At 35.6% G+C, this 17,392-nt stretch overlaps 1 protein-coding gene and 1 pseudogene across 1 annotated transcript in view; both read right to left on the bottom strand.

The window, feature by feature from the left end:
• The window catches only part of THSD7B (thrombospondin type 1 domain containing 7B), a 776,886-nt gene that overhangs the window by 628,614 nt on the left and 130,880 nt on the right, over window positions 1-17,392 (bottom strand). The window lies entirely within an intron of this gene.
• LOC123810298 lies at window positions 7,283-16,989 on the bottom strand (annotated as a pseudogene).

The following is a 17,392-nucleotide window of genomic DNA, read 5'->3' as shown; positions in this document are numbered from 1 at the left end:
TTTATTGGTGAACATTTTAAAAATGTGTCTTAAATTTTATGGTGAAAAAATGTGGACTTTTTGGCCACCTAATACAAAATAGCAGTTGTGGAGTATAAGTAAGCCTGCCCTCAACTTTTTTCTACCATGCAGAGGCAATATGATTCTTTCCCCTCTATTAAATACACTCTGTCTACACACATGCTAAAAAAATTAATCTTACCTTCCCCACAGAAACACGAAATCATCCAACTTCCTAAAAAAAATGGGTGCAGGTCCATCACGTCCCAACTTCCCCATCCAGTCTTAACTAAGACTGTGGAAATTGGCTCAGCAATGACACTTGTTAGAAGAAAGGACAGCAGTGGCTCTTTTCCAAGAAAAGGGGACAGTGTTGTCTGCAGTACAAATTGTGCAGGAGCAGGCAACAAGCCCTGAGGCCCAGAACAGACAAGTGGGTCCTTTCCATCACGTGTATTTGAACATGGCCATTTACCTTTCAACCTTTCTCTGTAATAACTTTGAATGAGGTTTTAAGAAGATGCTTTAAAATCTCACAGAGAAAATATCAAATATTTTCATCACTTTCCACCATTCCTAGAACTTCAAAAATCATGAAACATTCTTGAGAAAGGATATTTTTAAGGATACAGGGCCCCTTAAATTCCAAACTGAGTTGTAACTATATGACCATTTTGAGCCCAAATGCAGAGTGAAATGAAAAACTGTGGGTGAAAGTTCAATGTTATGTTGAAATTTTACATGGTTAAAATAATTTCTGAACTCATTGATTCTCCAAAGAGAAAGATAACAAAATAGTTTTGTTTTTTAAGCATTAAATAAGATAAATATCTTAATACGTACATAAGAACATTTGGAATTCTCCTCACAGGTAATATGACCAAAACTGATTTCACTTTATCCATAACCCCTGATTTCAAACATCCACCTTAACATGCCTAAAGCTTTTTTTAAAATATCCTTTGGATTCTCTTTTCCATATACTCTATAAGATATGCAGCTAATACAAACTACCTTATTTATACCATCTTGTCACACAATTGGGAACATGTCAGAAAAACCAATCCTAAGATGCAACTCATTAGTGCAAAAAAGAACTATAGTCAGATAAATGCATGTTCGTCTCATTAAGAAATGAAGAGGGGAGGGGGAAAAAGCAAAACTGTGATCCCTCCCACACAAGGTCAAGAGTTGTCCATTTATATTTAGATAGTTTAGACTTAGATTTAGATAAGGACAAAATATTCAGAGTTGAAACAGTACCCACATATATAAAACATTCAATTCAGTACTAAGTACTATAAATAGAATCCCCTAGGAAATAAGGATTTAGCTAAAATAAAGTTAATACAAAGAATGAGAAGTTACTCCAAACAATGTATAAAGGCTTTAAAATCCCTAATTCAGAAAAAGTATTCACTCAGAAAAACAGATGCTTCATGGAAAGCAGAGTATTTTTATAACTATACTTTGTACTCAGAGAAGGAGGAGAAAAGAGGAGTAATGTCAACAAATTCTGAAGAATTCATAACAAACGGTCTTGATCTCACTCAAATAGGAGAAAAGCAGAGAAAGGTTCAGCCTAGCCACTGTGGAGCCCAGTAGGGGTGAGGAATTGTCCCTCTAAGCCTGCTGCCTGGAATTATGCTTTGCAAATATTTAAAGGTTACTGTGTATCTGTGATAGAGATACCCTTTCAATGACATTCTTCTGTTCTGCTAAGTCCCTCTGAGAAAGGAATACACACACCATTCTCATTTAATACTTGCTGAATAATGTGTTTTCTACAGTTACTATACAGCAGTTGAAGGTCTTTGAAAATAACCCTATTTAAGCAAAAGTCTACTTGTGACATATATGTCTTTTCATGCTTTTGAAAATCATATTTAGAAAGTTGTTCCTCCAGAGATATTTAAGTGAAGAATCACTCTTTGTCAACACTGGTAATGATAACCAATTTCCATCATTTAGTTTCTCATAAGTTTGATAGTGTGAGGAGAAGAAATAAGTATTTCTTTGAAAAAAATGTGCTTATATTTACCATGTTGGGAACATAAAACAAAGTGTAACAAAAAGATTAAGTGTGCTGACATATCATTAAAATCTTTGTGAACATTTGTATACGGCTTAAAAGCCATATACATCAGGAAACAAAGATTATTTTTAGTTTTTACTTAACTACAGAAATTTATTTCTCACAGTTTTAGAGGCTGGAAATCCAAGATGAAGGAGTTGGCAGATTTAGTGCCTGGTGTGGGCCCACTTTCTGGGTCACAGATGGCTGTCTTCTCATTGTACCCTCACATGGTGGAAGGGCAAGGGCGCTCTACCAGGTCTCTCAGAGGAGCACTAATCCTGTTCACAAGGGCTCCACCCACATGACCTAGTCACCACCCAAAGGTCCCACCTTCTGATATCATCAAAGATTACTTTTCAAAAAAAGAAATCATAAGGGAGTTCTGTTGAACATTTTGAAGTGAGTAGCATTTCGTGTGAATTACTCAAAATAACTAAAAATTTCAAGATTTGTGATAATGTATAAAAATACTTATAACTCCACATGAAAAACTTTGAATCATTTAATCAATTTTTGAAAGAACATAGGCATTTGTTTTAACTGCACATTTTGAATATATGGAAGTACATTTAATGTACTTTAGACTACTGCTGATATAGTGGATAGTATATCATCAAACTACAGCTGCAGCAATTCTAAGGTCAAAGCTATTGCTTTTGGATTTGATACATTTTGTACATGATTTATAGATTAATTTTATGAAAAATACATAAGCTATATGTCCCAAAAAGCATTTTATGGTATTATAACAATAAAACATTATAGTTATGCGATGCCTTTCATGTAGGCATATCAAAGCCCTTTCTTGACATTAGCTAATCTTTGTGATACCCTTCAGAGGCAAAGAAGTGTTAACCTGAACTACATTTTTTTTAGAACACAGAAAACACTGGGGATTTTCACAAGTCTACTTAGGTTTAGAAATACTAAAAATCACCCATGCATTTAGTCATTCATTCTACCTAGCTAGAGCCATAGACCTTGTGCTAAGAACTGAGGATAGACTGGTGTGAAAAACAGGAGCACCATCACTGTACTCCCTGTTGGAATTTATTTTGAAATATATAAAGCGCTTTCATTTATGGGAAATAAAACAATATAGTAACATTTCTCTTATCTATGACCTTACCCTCGTAATCTGGAAACATAGCTCTCTGCAATATTGCCTAGCAGCAAAAAGCAATGCTTCCAAGTTGTGAACATGCATCACCAACAGGAGAGCTCCTTGTACCACAAAGCTTACTAAAAATCACTTTAACATATTCCTAACAGACATTGGACAACTGGTTTCTAATCAAGTGAGTCAAAGTATAATTTGAAAAGAGAGGGATATAGTGAAATGGCTGTAACAAGCAGGTACAACAACAGAAAATATAACATAGAAAGCCTAATGACAAGAAAAAAGATACATACACTCCAAAATGCAGAGTAGAACTCAAAGTTCACCTTAGTCTGAGGCCAATTAGCATTAGGGGCTTAGAGTCCCAGACCTCATTCATTCTTAATGTTGTTGTAGTAGATTGTTTGCTAAAATAATCTTTTTGTAGATTGTTTGCAAAAAAAGAGCCCCATGTTTTCAACCCCCTCTGTATCCATACCCTTTGCAGTATGACTTTGCAGCAATTCCATCAAAATGCAGAGTTTACTTCTCCAGCCCCTGCAACTGGACCAACCTAATGACTTACTTGGCCAAAAGAATGCAGTGGACTGTGCCACGTCTAAGGAATGCTGTGTATCCCTGCTTCCTGTGTACCCTACCACTGCCAGGTGAACTGCCTGGGCTAGCCAGCTGAAGGATGAGACACAACATACAACAGAAATGAATCACACCAGTTTTGAGCATCTTTCATCACCCAACTTCCAGCAGACCCTCTGACTGACTAGAAATGCAAGAACAAGTCCAGCCCACATCAGCTAGGTCCAGTCCAAGTAAACAAAATCACACAGATGACCTGTACTGTATGTATATATGGATACATGGACAATAATAAAATTATATTGGTTTAGTCCACTGACTTTAAAGTGTTTTACCAAGTAACAAAAAACTGTTACAACTATATTTTAGCAAATATTAGCTGTTCCAAAATTATAAACTTGAATCATCACAAAAAATAACAAAATTCTGTCCTGTATCTCCTATAAAATAAAGCAGAGACACATCAACACATTTTAGTGGTATTTTCATCTGAAGTGGCCTTTAAAAAACACATAAAGGAGACACTCCAAGCAAATGGCATCTAGGGAAAATCAGGTGTAGCCATAGTTACACTAAATAGATTTTAAGACAAAAAGATAACAAGAGACAAAGATAAACATTTTATAATGATAAAGGGGTAAATTCATCAAGAAGACATAAAACTTATTAATATATATGTACCCAACTTAGGAGCAACAAAATATATAAAGCAAGTACAAACAGACCTAACGTGAGAAACTAACAAAAAATACAACTATAGTAGGAAACTTGAATACCCCACTTACAGCAATAGATAGGTCATGCAGAGAGAACATCAATAAGGAAATGTCAGCCATAAGTGACACATTAGAGCAAATGGATTTATTGACACACAACTTTCCATCCCAAAATGATAGAATATATGCTCTTCACAAGTGCACATGGAACATTATATCAAGGATAGACCATATGTTGGGACATAAAACTAGCCCCTAAACAAAAGAAGATTGAAATTATACTGAGAATAGTTTCTGACAACAAAACTATAAAACTGAAAATCAAGTATAAGAACAAGGCTAAATAAATGATAAATATGTAGAAATTAAACAAAATGTCAATAAACACCTATTGGTTCAAAGCATAAATAAAATAAGAAGTCAAATGATACATAGAGATAAATCAAAATGAAAATATGACATACCAAAATTTTAGAGATGCAGCAAAAGTGGTACTATGAGGAAAGATTATAGTATTACAGGCCTAACTCATAAAACAAGAAAAATATCAAATAAACAATCTATAACTAAACCTTAAAGAACTAGGAAGAGAAGAATAAATGAAGACCAAAGTCATTAGAAGGAAGGAAATAACAAAAATAATAACAGAAATAAATGAAATAGACAACAAAAAAATATATAAAAATTAAATTATAAAAGAGCTGATTCTTTGAAAAGATCAACAAAATGACAAACCTCTATCTAGACTTAATAAGGAAAAAAGAGAGAAGACTCAAATTAAATCAGAAATAAAATATAAATTACAACAGATACCCCACAAATACAAAGGATGACACCAGAATATTATGAAAGGCTATACCCTACCAAATTGGACAACCTAGAAGAAACGGCAAATTTTTAAAAGCATCCAACCTTCCTAGACTGAATCATGAAAATTGGAAGGCCAAAATAGACCGATCACTAGTAAAAACATTTTTTATCATTAAAATTCACTTTATTAATATCGACAACATTTATAAACATAAAGTACACTATACTGAAATTAAGGACTTGCTAGAGTTTTCTGATAATTTTACTTTCCCTTTATCCAGTATTGAAGATGGTTTCCCTGATCTATGCTTCTGCAATGCAACTGCGTGTGATACATTGAATTCCCTTTTTAACAAGAGTCACAGAATCCTAGGCTTCTAAGGTGTGTTGGTACTTAGCATTTCTTCAGAGTAATGCTGTCATTCTAGAAGCCAAATAACTCATTCGACAAAATAATCACATATTATAGCAATCAATGCCCCATCATTTTAAGCAAAAAGGCCTGAAATTTCCTTTTGAAGATGTAGTTTTGCTTTAACTATCACATACTTTACAAATAGCTGTCCTTCCAAAATGAAAGTGGTGAGAGCCATGCTTCTGAACAGCATCCATAACACCTCGCTCTGGATTCCATGAGGAAACAGACCTGCTCCTTTTGACCCATCTCCATACCCTTCCAGTTGCCCAGTTCTGTGGCTAGAGCAGTTACACAAACCTAAATACATCAGATTAAATTTGACTATGGGTGGTGGGCACACAGTGCAATATACAGATCATGTACCATAGAAATGTAGACTCTAAACCTATATTATCCTATTAACCAATGTCCCTCAATAAATTTAAACAAAAGTCAGATTTGCTGAAAAGTGGATGAGACACAACTATCTCATTAATGCCAAATTCTTATTTGCCTAAGGTACAAATTGGTATAAAATTCAGACATCTTGTCTTTGTTTACTAAAGGATTCCTAAGAAAATTAGCTCCCTAAGACATGAATCAAGATTTTTCATGTAGCTGAAAAAGCCTCTGGGGAGTCCCATACACGACACAGAGAAACCTCGGGTAGATTTATGTAAACCTAACATTTCATTCTGCCTAGATGTGAAGCCAAAAGTGAAATCTTGTTTCCTTTGAGCCAAAGTGTTATTCCTCCTCAACCTCCACTCCTGAAAAGTCTCAAAATGCACTCAGAACTCTTTTTAAAAAGTAGACACGGGAATCTATTTCTAGAATAGCTAAATCAACCAGCTTGGTTGATCAATTTCTACAGCCAATGAATCATGAAGTTAGGTAGGGAAAAGTACAAAGTAAAACCCAGGTACTTGTTTTTTGGTTTTTGTTTTTTAAATTCAGTACCCACAGAGAGGACCCTTTTTAAAAAAAGAACAGTGCAGTAACTCCATGGCTAATTTCCTGATCACAGCATTTCCACCCATACAGCACCCCAGACAGAGGAACCACTGAGAGCTTAAATAGCCTCAGGTGTGTAAGTGCAGCAAACTGGCAAAGAACACACATCATTTGGAGGTTTCCTTCCTACATTCCCGGCACTTGTTTAATTTTATGACTTTTGATAATATTTGTTCAGTTTGTTGTTGTTGTTGAAGTGCCTGTGTTTGAAGATGGGAAATGGCAACTTTTTAAATTAGAGTTTAAGACTGCATTAAGACATTTGGAATACCCTTTATGATTCCCAGTCTGAGTCCCTGTCCAAATTCATTTCACCTGATGGCTGACAATTAAACTCTGAAATGGATTAAAACGCTTTCTTCATTCTCTTCTTGCTCTATTCCCAGAGGAAAGCTGGTTGATCATCTCTATGATGCAGTTTCTGACAGCCTTCTTCCTCACACATCTGGAGGTGAGATCAGTTTGTGAAAAGTACTGATCGTAGTTCTCAAGCTCCTGGGTAGCAGCATGATCTCAGGCTCTATGTGTGATGTCAGTACAACTGAAAATGACTCAGGGTACTGTTGAAATGGTCAGATTTTAATAAATTTCCACATATTTACCCAGTTGAAAAAAACCTATCTTGACTCCAGATGTTCTCTCCCCTTCTCCCTGATCATTGCTATTTGGGTTTTATCTGTGACTTCTTCTGTTTTTATAAGGGCCTCATATATGTCCTGGGCTCTGGCAATTTCTTTCTCTGCATCAAAATGGACTTTTTGCCTGGTTAGCAGGGGAACATTAAATTAAAATCATTAATTTGCTTGTTTAGTTTTCTGATGTTTTCTTCAAACTGCTCACAAACTTGGTTCCACTGTTTCTGTTCAGTTGCTGTCATGGGGTTCACAAGTTTTTTCCTGGACGCTAAAAAGTCACCTCTCTGAGCTGATCAATAGTATCCTTTATTTCCTTTTGCATTAGGATCCATCCTGGCTGATATCCATTGTCTATCAATAGGTTGTGAGTCATGGGATCAATGTATGAACAGCCAGAAAACTTTTTTAGAGGCTTTCCTTTCTCACTGAGATTATCAAAGTCTCCTTTTACCATTGATTCCTGAATGAGATACTCCGCCAAACACTCTATTGCTTGAGTTATCCTTTGTTCTTTACTTTGCCTTACATCTTTAACAGTTAAACTATCAGAGAAATATAAGCTGTATAGTTTCTGCTTTTGATATTCCATCACTTACTCAGTTGCATGGTCTGCTCTAAATTGCCTATATTGCTTCTCCCATTGACTTGGATATCCAAAACCAACACCTTCGAAACTTAAATAATGCCAGTGTTGGGGTGTTTATATTTGAATTTCCCTTCTTCTTTGTCCACTTCTTCAGCTTTATTTTGTCTGGCATTTGTTTGTTCCATCACGTGGGAAAGCACCTTCCTATAAGCTTCTCCAATCTTTATAAAGGTTGCAGAGTCGGCAGTAGAGGAGCCACCGTCTGGATGGTACTGCTTGGCAGGCTTACGAAAAGACTCCCTGACATCATTTGCAGAGCATCCTTCACCCAGATTCAGCAGCCTATATATTCACTCATCTTCTTTTTTAATTTATGAGTTGACATCATCCTATTTCTCACGACTCCAAGATAAGGAAGCATTTTCATTTGATTAGGAATTGCTGCAGCATTTGCCACAGGAGACCTTAAGGTCTGAGCCATCATTGAATACAAAGGGTTCCCTGTAGTACCCGGAGGTCTTCCTACCAATGATCTTCATAGACTCTGGGAAGGGGCTCTGCTGAGGTGCCCCCATGCCGCTCCTCTGCGCATATGTGCGAGGTTCGCCCTTCACTCTCTGGGTCTCCACCGCAGCCTCCGAGAGTGTCCCAGTCAGACTAGACTATGTGGCCTTTCCCGCAAGGGGACTGGGGAGGCCACAGACGGCAGAACTGTACCTAATCGGGACAGGTGTCCTACCTCCCTGGGGAGCCCAAGACTCTCAGAAGGAACTGTACCCAAGAGGACGCAGGCAGGACATTTCCGGGGGTGGGGTCCTGCCCAGGGGCAACCCGCTCCCCTGGGCGTCAGGCCGGCCCCTTGATTGGGACTAGTAAAAATATGAACGCGGTAATCAGAAATTTCCCCAAAAACAAAAGTGTAGGACCAGGTGACTTCATTGCTAAGTTTTACTAAACATTCAAAAAAGATGTAATAACTATCCTCAACTCCTGCTTCCAAAAAAAAAAAAAAAAATGGAGAACAGATATTTCATAACTTATTTTACAAAGTCAACATTACCCTGAACTAAAACCAGTTAAGGAAATAAGAAAAAAAAAGACTATTACAGGCCAATATGTATGATGAACACAGATGCAAAAATCCTAGAAAAAAATACTAGATATCACATACAACAATATATTTAAAAGATCATACACCATGAGATTAATTCCAGAAATGCAAGGATGGTACACCATCAACAATAAACCGTAATACACCACATTAACAAACAAAGGTAGAAATCATATAATCATCTCAGTAGATTCATAAAAGCATTTTATAAGATGCAACATCCTTTTTTAATATAAAAAAATAAAATATGTATGGAAGGAAAGTATCTCAACAAAATAAAAGTCACATAAGACAAACTCTCAGCTAACATTATATTTAACATTGGAAAACTAAAATCTTTTCCTCTAGGATCAGGAACAAGGCAAAGATACACACTCTTGCTACTGTTATTCAACATAGCACTGGAAGTCTTAGCCAGAGCAATTAAGTAAGAAAAAAAAAAATAAAAGCCATCCAAATTGGGAAAGAAGAAGTAAAACTGTTACTATTTGCAGATGACATGATTCTGTTTAGAGAAAAACCTAAAGACTCCACCAAAAAATACTATTATAAACAATAAATGAATATAGCAAAGTTACAGGATACAAAATCAATATAAAAATTTGTTGAATTTCTATATACTAACAAAATATCAGACAGAGAAGTGAAGGAAACAACCTCCTTTATAATCACAGCAGCACTAATAAAATAAAATAATAAGAACAAAAATCCCAATGGCATTTCTCACAGAAATAAAACAAAAAAAAATTCCTAAAACCTGTATAAAACCACAAAAAAACCTCAAATAGCCAATGCAATCCTGAGAAAACATAAAATACATAAAGAAAAATATTCAAATCTATGAAAACTCTAACCATCTAGTGTGTTTTATTCCCAAGGGTGCCCTACAGTCTTAATTGTGCTAGACATGAAAATCAGAATTATAACAATGACAAATTACATGAATTTTTATGCTTTGTAAATGATCTATTAGATGGCTCCAGTATACATTTAATATAATCCAATTTTGAAAAAATTTACCTGTCAAGCAATTTTTCAGAAACATACTGTTTGATCCAAAGAGCACTTCAGGTCTATTATTATCTTCAACCCAGAGAAAATTTTGTGACACATCACGTGAAAAGCTAATTTTACTAAATGTGCTAATACCTTCTAAGATAGTCAAGAGTTTATAAGCATGTACTGGAAATGCCTTTCCCTTATGCAGGGAAGACCTGGAATATTATGAGGTAAGTCACCAGCTGGGACCCACTCATTCCCTCATAGACTGGAAAAACAATCTGTGAGTAGTTATTATGTGGTTGCTACAGTGTCAGGCACTAGTATAAACAGAGATGACTACAACAGGGCTTCTATTCTTGAGGAAATGTAATCTGTTTAGTAAAACCAACAAATCCAAGTCAGAGATTAAAGTGCCAACAAAATTTGGCACTTTAGTCAAATATCAACACACAATGTCAGTACTTTTTTAATTTCATGCCTTAATTTATCAGGGTGCTCTTGGAATGCTGTGTAAAAAGGTTTCTGAAAACCTTTCCAAGCTCATTAAAAAGCATGCATTGGTTGGTCAGTGATATAATATATGGGTAAGAGAATGTGATGCAGTAGCATGGGTAATTTTAAAGCAATTATGTTTAACTAATAAATATATTTTATTATTCTTGTTTTTGAATGCATGAAGTGAAATTTTACTCTGAGCTAGGCATTGTGCTAATCACTAGTATATGCTGGTAAACAAGTTACTTATCCCTACCCTCATGGAGATTGCAGTCTAGTTTCATCCCTGTCGTACTGCCTCTGAGACAGTGTGACAAAATCCAAGGGCTCCAGTAAAAATGGGAGACTGTTGGGACTACTTTCAATAGAGAATTGGTAAAGGTATATCACTATTTTTTGCTACTTTAAATTCACTCTAGTTTGTCATGGTATGCAAGGAGTAGGGGCATAAATATTAAAAATAAAGATAATAATAGTGATGGCAACTACAACCTAGTGACTATTGAGCTGGGCCAAGTGCTTAAAATATTGCTAAATCTGCACCACAAAATGATCTTACCCCTGTGGAAGGCTGGAACCTAGCAAGGTTAAAGTTTCAGTTCAAGATCTCACAGCTCCTGAAATGTAGAGTTCAATCTATACCCACAACTTTCTGACTCATAGCCCAGCCTGTTCATGGGTAGGCAGTGCTCTTTTGACTAGTATCTGAAAATATTCTGGATAAACTTAATCCAATACTTCATTTCACTAATGATGAAGAGCCACAAAGTTGTGCTCCATGGAACACTTGTCTCATGAGAAGCTGTATATAAATAGGATAACATGATTAAATAACTCTACAAAAAAAAATCTAGAAAGAAGTCAACACAATAAAACATTTTTAGAATAAAAAAAACATAAACTTAGCTCTACTTGAAAAGAAAATAGCAATATACCTCCTCTCTTGCAGATTAGCAATGCACATTAGTATATTAAAGGCTCTAAGAAATCCAAAACAGCCCTGGCTGGCGTAGCTCAGTGGATTGAGTGCAGGCTGCGAACCAAAGTGTCACAGGTTCGATTCCCAGCCAGGGTACATGCCTGGGTTGCAGGCTATAACCCCTAGCAACCGCACATTGATGTTTCTCTCTCTCTCCCTCTCTATCTCCCTTCCTTCCCACTCTAAAAATAAATAAATAAAATTTAAAAAAAAGAAATCCAAAACAAATAATGTCAATACTGACCAGCATTTTGAAGAACCTCTTGGTTCACATAACACAGGAACCTTCAAGAAAACACTAATTCTAAGAGGGGGAATCTAGAGAGATAATAAATATCAGAAGATTCTACTTTTGCAGTCATAGGTAGCCCAGGAAAATTAATTCTTCCTCAATTTTTCTCTATTAGTTATTCTCAGGAGATGTAGACTTTGCCATATTTTGACAAGTATTGATATGTTTGCATACTTTTGAGTGTATTTAAAATAGAATGTTAAGTCCCAGTGCATTTTAAAACACTAAAAACAACAATAATCTAAATGTATAACAATGAGGTAAGTGTTGGACTTATCCACTAGATGGAATATCCTTTAGTCATTACAATGCTTATAAAGAAACTGAAAAAATGAAAAAAAAAGAAACTGAAATATGTTGCTAATATTATTCTTGCTTAGGAAGAATTAAAAAATGATTCTAATATTTTTTAAGTGACAAAACAGGAAAATATTTTATTAGCTTACTTCAATTACATAAAATTTACACAGAAATAAGAATAAAGTTAAATATTAATTGATTTTCTCTGGTTGATGGGATATGAAAAATGTATATATACATCTGTATATTTTCTGTATTTTTCTAAAGCAAAATGTCAATTGTAGGCCATCAGAAAGAACCAAAGTTTTGTTGACCTGACTAGCTCCTCCTTATTTTCCAGATCTGAGCTTACATATGATTTCCTCTGGGAAACATATGAGACCCCATAACTCTAATAGATGCCTTTCTTGAGAGTGCCCATAGGATCCTGTACTCTTTCCTATCGTGGCACTTAACCTGGCATTCCATTTTCTCATTTATTGGCTTATATACCTGGTAGACTATCACCCCTCTCTATCTAGCTCATCACTGTACTCTCAGTGCCTGCCACAATGATAGGAACATGGTAGGTATTAAATCAACATTGACTGAATAACTGAAAATTTGGATGTGTTCTCATTTCCTGAGTATGCTGTATAAAGTGTGCCAAAGATAATGCAATATCATTCTAAAACAACAATGAAATTTCCCTCTTACATGATATGTTTTATTAAGGCAGCTGATTTTTGATGACTTGTCAATAATTTGAATTTCCCATAAAATATTATTTCCTCCATGTCCATTATAAAGGATAACAGGGATCCCCCATTTATTATACAATTTTATCAGCATGATGGACTCAGTACTATAAGGTTACATGTTCTCCTATTTGAGGTTTTTTATTTGATTTAGGTTAGAATGTAATCATCTAAATTTACAAATCCAAAACAGTGAATTGTTTGTTTTAACATCAAACTCCATATAGGTCCAAAATGATCATCTTAATAATGGAATGTGTTTTTAATTTCAGAAATAAAATCTTACTCAACTATCCTCAAAATTTTATGATATAGTGTATTTGTATAGATATATACATATACAATAATGGAAATAATAAGATTAGCTAAAATTCACTGAATGTACAATGACTATGATGACTATCCTCACTATGTGCTGGAACAATGTTAAGTGCTATAAATATATTGTGTCATTTGAACTCTCTAAGGCAGATAATATGATTTTACTTTAGGATGATGGGGAAACTGAAGCAATTACCTTGGGTTTACAATAAATGCCAGAGTAAGGGTTATGAACCCCAGAGTCCAATTTATTAATCATATTGTCATTTCTTCTACAAATATTCACTGTGTGACTACTCTAATCAAGACATTGCCTGTTTCAGAGATCTCTACCAATGAACAAACAGGAAGTCCCTGGCTCCTAGATCTTACATTTTAATCAAGATATAACATAGAGAGAAACGTAAACACATGCACGCATGTGGTCAAGATGGCTGCAAGTCCACCAAACTATATATTTCCTCTTTCATAGAATCTATTTGTCACTGGGAAACAGTTGCTCAGCCAGGATTAAATTTATCAGGCCCCCCTTGCATATAAATGTGTCTATGTGACTACTCCTTGCCAACAGAATGTTAAAGAGATCTGTGTTCTTTTTAAGCAAAGGCTTCAAGGAATCAACTATGGGGTACAATTCCCACTTCTCTTTGTCCTTCTGTAACCTAAATGGAGATAATAATAAACTCCTAAGGACTAAAGGAACCTCCCCATGGAAGTTACCTGAGTCCCCAAATCACTATATGGAGGAAAGACATCTGCTACCCAGGAAGATGTGTCCTGGACTACTGTGTAAGGGATAGGTAATCATCTACAGGTCAAACCAACATATTGTTAGGTCTGTTAACTAACACTATCCTAAACAATATAGATCACAGTACCATAATTTGGGTTCTGCTATGAAAATCATCTAAATATGCAGCATTAATTTAATGGCCAAGTAGTGAGTGGCATGGAACAGATATTGCATGCTAGAAATATGAAGAAGAACAGTATACAGTTACAAAATATTTGAGGACACTGTTGCCCACAACAACTGGGAGGGCTGACTGAGCACCTACTTAGGCTATAGATCCAGGGAGCTTAACTTCTGAGTATTAGTTTGTGTCAGGTTATAGTTACTGCTTTTTCCAATGTACTATAAGAAACTAATAAGTTCAGGGTAAAATAAACTGCTTAGCAAACAGAAACTAAGGGACTTGCTGAGATGGAGAAACAAATAATAAATTACCATAAATACCAAGAGATGAGAATAAAAATGAAGACAAGTGCATATTAAAATGATAATTTAAACAAATAGACTCAGCTGGAAACAAAAATAAGATTATAGGTATTGCTTTCCAACTCACATATATTGTTTCCAGTGACCACCATTGGGCTGAGGGTGAGAGAACGGGTTTCAGGAAGCAAAAAGGATGTACAGCAGGTCTTCAAATGACGGCATTTCTTTCAATATTGTTTTATTATAGTGTTGCTGAGATACTGAAGGAATTTAACTTTTTTTATATCGATGAAGCCAAAACTATTTTCCTTATGTCATTTTGCTGCATTTCCTAGAACTTATCAACAATGTTAACTGAGGACTCACTATATAGGGAAAAACAATGGATACACAACATTGATTGGAAGCAAATAGATCAAAACACTAATAAATTCTGAGGAAAATTTATTGCCAAAGAAACCATGACATGGCCGTCAAAAAGGCTTGCATTCTCAAACCCTTAAAGCAAGCCTTGGTCTCCCAAAGCTTCATAAGCAGGAAGCAAGTTGCAAAAAATGCCCAGCCTCTAATGAAGACATGCCCCCAACCCTCATTGCAAATGTGGCCATAGAATAAACTGAGAAAGAAGGAGCTTTTAGAAAGCAAAGCAAGAACCACAAAGAACAATGAGGAAGGGAATTCCCCTCAAATGCATTCTAGATTCTAACTAGGAAAATTCCTTCATCAGAAAAGCAGAGTCTTCATAACTCCAGTCCCAAACATTGGGTCCCTGGTCTGGACTCTTGACTTTATGTGTTTCCCAATTTCAATGTCAAATTTCCATTTGAATTCTCTTTTTTGAATGAGAACTGTGTTATGCATATATTGTCCTTGCTGTACCATTTTATTTGGGGTAGGAGAATGGTAGCTAATCTTTCAATTAAGTCATCAGAATACAAGGAACCACCATCTGGTCCTGATGAAAAGGACTGAGAATTATTCAGAGGCTGGAATTTGAGAGGAATGCAGGATCCAAAATGAGACTTTGGGCTGTCTAGCTTGGAGAGGACATGAGTGTATGCTCTATGTGGAAAAACAAAAAAGCTAGCTACTCACAGAAATTTGTGTCTAGGGAAGCAAATGTGGCAGAATGTCTAATTTTCAACAAAACCTATTTCTCTCCTTCCATGGTAATAATTATTGGTAATTAACATCTTGACAGTTAGGAACTCTATGCTCATTACCTCCATGTCCTTGCAGGTGGATGAGACCATGTGACTGGTTATCAACAAAACAATTTCAACAGAAGTAATAAGTGCCAATTCTGGTCCAAAGATTTCAAAAAGTGAGCATGCTTCTTAGTGATACATTTACTGTCTAGAGAATAGAAGACTCACACAGTGAAAGACAACTGGGACCCTGAATCCACACATGGAGGGTTGTTGTCTGCAAACAGAACTTTCTCTGGAGTGTACCATGAGCAATAAATATATTTCACTAGTGATAAAACTATGATAAAATTTGGGGATCTGTTTATTACTACCACTTACCCACCCTAAATAAACCACATCAACACATAAGACTGCAGATTGTGAAGTTTAGGGAGAAAATAAAGCAGGGTGATGGATACCTTTATCCTAATTAGTTGGGGTAACTAATCGAGACAGGAATCAGAAAGTCATTCTCAAGAGGTTACATTTGAGTTGAGAAAGGTATAGTCTGGCAAAATCTGTGGGATAAACATTTAAGACAAAAATTATATTATGTAAAACTTGTATTATGTATAACTCTATATTAAGTCATAAACCAAATTTGTGTTTTTAAGAAAGAAGAAAAAGGCCAGTGTAGAAGAAGCATGGAGAGAAAAGGGAGAGAGGCAAAGATTGCTGATCTGTGGGTCTTACTGGCTTGGTGAAAGACTGGATGGATTTAAGTTTAAAAGGAAACTCTTAAGACGTTTTAAGCAGTTCATTCTTCTGGCTGCATGGAGAATGACTTAGGTAGGCAAGATGGAAGAATATATAACCCGGGTTATATATTAAATATCAACCTTCAGTACAGGTATGCTAATATGTTTCTTGCTTTCACTTTGCCCCTTTTACGAGAGAGGGGTGCTTAATTTTAGATGTTTTAGAGGGGCCCAATAAATGTATCACACACCTCATTTCTTCCTAAATTTAAAATTAACTAAGAAACAAATATATGAATCAACTGTACAGAGATCTAAATATCACTTTTATAAATGATTCTAATTAAAAAATATAAATACACAGATGATATATCATAGAATTATATACTTGAAACCTATTTAATTTTATTAACCCATGTTACACCAATACATTTAATTTTAAAAAAAGAACATAAATTTAGACCCTCAACTAAGTGCCCTCTCAAACACTAAGTCTTACCTCTTCCCTATTATAGGCAGCTCTGAACAAAAGCATGCCTACACTGTAGTGAGGTCCCTAAAAACATCACGAAGAGCATGTGACAATACATGCTCACTAGGAAATGAGCCCAGCAGCACCTCAGACACATGCCTAGATTCTTCTTCCACATCCTGAGCAGTTAAATCTGTAACTGAGAAGTTAGTCTCCTGAGAAGAAAGTGAGACAATGACCATGAGTCCAGGAATGTTACCTTACATAGAAATATAAGGAAAAGGGGTTTCTCTCTTAAAGCAAATATGACTACATGAATGTTAGCAACATCTGGAAAGCATCTATGCAGAACACAATGAGGAAAGAAAGGAGGGACTTTTCAGTGGATAGATGCCATTGCAAAGACAAGTGGATATGTAGTCAATGGCCTTTACCTTCACACTTTCAAACCCAGGTCTTAGAATTCAGCAACGGATTGAAGCAAAATTGAAATTTTACCTTATTTCAGATAGTAAAAGAAGAAAAAATAAATAAAAGGAAGAAAAAATGTCTTGTCCCTTAGTTGGTTTTAGAGTGAAATGCAGTTTTCCTATTTCCCAATCTCCTATTATAAGGGTGGCTCCTACCCAGAGGGAAAAACTGTCA

This window comes from Phyllostomus hastatus, unplaced genomic scaffold (assembly GCF_019186645.2).
Source record: "Phyllostomus hastatus isolate PE091 unplaced genomic scaffold, TTU_PhHast_1.1 phas_scaffold_60, whole genome shotgun sequence".
Taxonomy (NCBI): domain Eukaryota; kingdom Metazoa; phylum Chordata; class Mammalia; order Chiroptera; family Phyllostomidae; genus Phyllostomus; species Phyllostomus hastatus.
Note: the sequence above shows the minus strand (reverse complement) of the source record. Positions and strands in the feature narration are given on the sequence as shown.